Raw genomic sequence first — 5,100 nt, 5'->3', positions numbered from 1 at the left:
ATGCGATGCAACGCGAACTTTTGCAAATGCAAACTAACCTAAAAGCGTAATATTTTACTTTAAAGTACACAAAGATATTAAATCACAAGATAAAGCACAATCAATTTTTCCTTGGGAAAAAAATCGTGCACTTATCGGTTTCTTTTCATTATCCATTTTTCACTGTTTTATAGCAGCACACACGAGACACAAGACAGCACAGCACGTGAACACGTGAATAGGTTACGGCATTCGCGCGGCAATACTTGTTGAGCCTGAGCGGTATGAAAGGCAACGTAACCAATCATATAAATGATCGATATTGATTGGTCAATATAGCACCCGCAAAAATCAAAATTACTAAAACAATTTTTCCGTAAAAATATTATATATATATATAATATTAATATAATATAATATTAAAGAACAATTTATATATAATCGATTATAATTATACAGGGTGAGTCATTTTAATCTATGGATCCAAATATCTTCCAAATTACGGTATCTACAAAAAAATGGTTTAGATAAAAGTTGACCAGGACAGAGGGGGTTATTTAATTGTATATGCTGCTGACAGCCTCGGGTAAAAGAGGACAGACATAATGCTATCTCTTTCTTTTTGCAGGTATAGCTATCGACCATATATGTAGACATCATTATTAATTTTATAATCTCCAAAATCATGACAGACAGAAATTGATTCGCGCAAATACAAAGTAAATATTAATATTAGAAAATACATTTTATGAGATTATTTTTTTAACCACAAAATTTTTGTGTTTTTATCCTGATGAGGCTATATTGCATTAATATATTTACTTATTGTTAGAAGTCTATTAGACATCTATTAGATGCCGAAAGATAATTTGTAATCTAAACAGTGTTTGATAAACAATACATCGCTATTGTGTAAATATTAAGTTTTAATTTTGTATAAGGAAATAAATGACACAAAATTACATGGCATCTAATTTAGATATTTCTAGACATTATTTTAGACTAGATGGCTCCGACATCTAATAGACGTATATCCGATCTTGTGTTTCTCCCTGGGAACTGAGTCAGGACCATATTGAATTAATTTTTAGTAATTTAAGATCTCATCATGGATATAATAATAATCCGTCAGTTAAACAATTTAAATCTGCGTATAAAAATCTAATTATACACACGGAAGTACAAGATAAAAATAGTGGCAATTGTATACCATTAGAAGATATTGCAATATTACATGTGTCATCTGAACAACCAATTAATATTATAAATGCAACGACAGACACATCAGCTTCACAAACACAATGGCTTGATGTTTTTCATATTGAACATAATAATGATCATAATTATTTGTTACCAACACAATATTCAAGTTCTATTACAGAATATAAAATGGAAGTTATTAATTATATAGCAGGATTTGTATTAAAAAAACTGACAAAAACATTACACTGCACTGTATGTCTGGACAGTTTAATAGGACAATCTACAGATATACATGTCAATTTAATAAATATAAAAAATAAAGGGCCACTAGTATATCCATCACACGATTTTACGTATATTTGTAAAATAATAGAAAATGCAATAAATAATTTTATTCACAGAAATAAAACTTTAAAACATTTTAATATATATAGATTTACATGTAGAGTAATGCAAGAGTGTACAGATAGTAATATATTTGCGAAATCAAAAGAACATCAATGATCAATATTTTTTCAGCAACTATAGAAATAATTTGGTACGTGGTACTATTATGTTATATTGTAAGACAAGACTATCGCATTATATTAAAACTAAGCAATTAAGCGAAAGACACAAATATAATAAACTTATATTATTCAAAGGTCAATAAAATGTTTCTGCAAAAAAATGATATAATATATTTTTTTTCTTTACTCCTTTCATTACATTTGTGTTTACTATAATTAACATTTTTTAGTTTATTTTATTATATACATATACATATATTGTACCTCTTTCTATATATTGTTCTAAATAACATAAAATAAAATACAAATTATTTTAATAAATAGTTTAATAATATTAATGCGAATATTTATCATAAGTTCTCAATTTTTTCTTGGTTTGTAATATCGTGTAATTAATGTTTTGATTCTAACTTAAAGTTTTAAAATTATTCCTATTTTACTTTACAAAATAAAAATCACGTCTTGTATTTATTTATATGTATAAAAATATGTATTTAATAATTAATTTGTTAAAAAATTTTTAGAATTAAATTTGATTGAAAACCACTGGCCACTGGGTGAGATACATACATCTTTCTCGTAACGCCGAATATATCCGAACCGTACCAGAAATATCCGAGTTTGCCCGTTATTCCCCTTTACCGCGTTTATCACCTACCTCGCAAGCTTACGCTCCGTCTATGGGTGTTTACGATACACGGACTAAGGCCGGTATTCATAGTCCGTTCTTATATTCAAGATCGTCTTAAGTACAAACTTATATTCGCTTTCTTCGTCAGACACAATCTATGTGTGACGAAGAGAGCGAATATAAGTCCGTGCTTAAGACGATTTTGAATATAAGAACGGACTATGAATACCGCCCTAAGGAATAGAGGGACTGAGTCTAAAGTCCTAGCTTAGGCGAGAGGGGATGGTAATTCAAGCGTGCGGGGGGGACTGCTTTCCGCCATATTGATGTAGCGATTCTCACACAGAGATTCTGTGTCTGTGACATGGTTACACTCGTGTAGTAGTGCCACTAGACATAACGAGTGACAAGCGTAAAGAGATTAGGCGATTTTATTATTGTTGTACTATAAATTTTATAAAATACTTTAACTTTTATTACTCTGAGGCTCTGCATACAGTAGACAAAATATTAGAAATAGCAATAATCATTTAATATTAAAAAGAGAAATTATTTTACATCTAACAAGAGAATAAAATATATTAATTAGTTCCAATTCTTATTTCTTAATTCATGCATTAATTTTTTCTATTCTTTTTATTTTTAAAATAAATAATTCCAATTTCTTATTTTTAATATTTAATAATTATTCCTATTTCTATTTCCTATTTTGTTTATTGTGCGCAGGATCTGACTTTCATTTCTCACACATACGCAAATAGTGAGTTCTATGCATTGAAATATATACCATACTGGAACGAGCACGCCTTTGTTCTCGACCGGTCAGATGGAGATAGCTGTTCGGACCCGGATCTCTCTATCTAACCAACAGTTTTGGTCACGTGTTCACAACTACTATTAGTCGAGAGTAGACGAGATAGAAAGAGAAATCCGGTACCGAGTCACTGCCTTGTCTGACCGTTTTGTCGAATGGAGGGGGTAGCCTGTGCTCGTTCCAGTATGGTATATAGTTCAATGGTTCTATGTGTGGTGATTACTAAACGAATATGGCGGCCCCCCCCCTTCCCCCGCCGCAAACGTGCTCCCCTGGTACAGCTTGTGCTCCATCTCTCTATTCCTTAGTCCGTGTTACGATAATTCAAGTTTGAGTTAGTTTCACTAAGACTGAAAACTGAGATAGACATAACCATCTAGAACCTTTATGATTCATGACAACTCGACGCTGTCTTGTATTGCTTGAGTTAAATTCATTGAATTTATTGAGTTTATTGAGCAAATTTTATTGTAATAGAAAAATGTCAACTGCAAATCAGTCTATGAAAGAAACAAATAATGTTGGTATGTATGTTGGTATACCTCTTTAATAAATTAATAATAATATAAAATTAATATAATAATATAATATAATATAATAATATATAATATAATATAATAATATAATATAATAATAATATAAATATAATATAATTTTATAATAATAATGTGGCGGCTCACCGCCACACAGCTGTACTGAAGCGGCATAATACGCCGCGGCGCCGCTACGCGCCGCAGGCCTTCTACCAGTTATAAGCTTGCGGACCCACCGCCAGGTTGTGCAGGCGGTGAAGAGCTTTCTCGCGATCAAGCTTCGATCGAAGAGATATAAAAGAGCTGCTCCGCAGATCTTTCCTCACTCACTCGCTTCAAGGCGAGCTCTCACTAAGGGCCCTTGAACGGAGTCACAGCTCTGCTTCGAAGAGCGCAACCAGCAAGTCTTCTCGACTTTTCACAGTGCCTGAGAAGGCACGGAAGCGAGAGACTCAGTCTCAGCTCTGACCGCACACCTCACGTAGGATGTACATCTACGATCAGCTGACGCACCAGCATCGCCGTCGCCACCACAGACTCTACAGCGGAAAATAATTCCCTTAGAGTACTGTGCCCAGTTGACTCGGTCCCCACGTGACACTCACGTTCCGGAGGACATCCGAATGCGAAGGCCTCTCCCGCCTCGGCTCGCAGACTCACTTGCGCCATCGAGAGCCGGACGGTCGCAGCGCATGGCACAACGGAGACATACTCCACCACAACGCAAACCTCGCCGCCGGGATGCAACATGCACCCTAGCATGAATCGTCCTTTGGAGGACCCGATTCCAACCACGCAGACGCGGCCGGTAATTTCTTACCGCGCCCGTCACCTTTCATTCAAAACTCGCGGCCTTACACTTTGCCGCGAATGCGCCGCTGGCGCACTCAAACTACAAACACACCTGTACATACATACTTCTCTCTGACAAAGAAATAAACACATTTCTACACAATTGACTCTATCTCACTTCTCACCAGTTCGAACACAATCCATTAGGCTATACGCCTATAAACTGGGGCGCCGCGGCGTATTATTGAGCCGCCACAAATAATAATATAATTAATAATAACAATAAATGACATTTTTTTATTACAATAAAATTTGCTCAATAAACTCAACAAATTCAATGAATTTAACTCAAGCAATACAAGACCAAGATCTATAGAGAGAAGGTTACCTCATGCGCAAAGAGGGACGAGCGGCAAGAGGGGCTAATGCTGTGCGGGGCGAGCGGCAAGAGGGGCAAATGCTGAGCGGGGCGAGCGGCAAGAGGGGCAATGATGATCTCATCGTCAAACAGTAGCTGTCTCTCTCGCACGCTTTAGTGTTTTCTCTCTCGCTCCTTTAATATAGAAATGTTTTGAGTTTTTATCGAAAAAATACTTTTATTTTGTAAAATATTGATAGCACTAAAAATTGCGTAATAAA

Source organism: Linepithema humile, chromosome 3 (genome assembly GCF_040581485.1).
Source record: "Linepithema humile isolate Giens D197 chromosome 3, Lhum_UNIL_v1.0, whole genome shotgun sequence".
Classification (NCBI taxonomy): domain Eukaryota; kingdom Metazoa; phylum Arthropoda; class Insecta; order Hymenoptera; family Formicidae; genus Linepithema; species Linepithema humile.
This window is presented reverse-complemented; position numbering follows the sequence as displayed.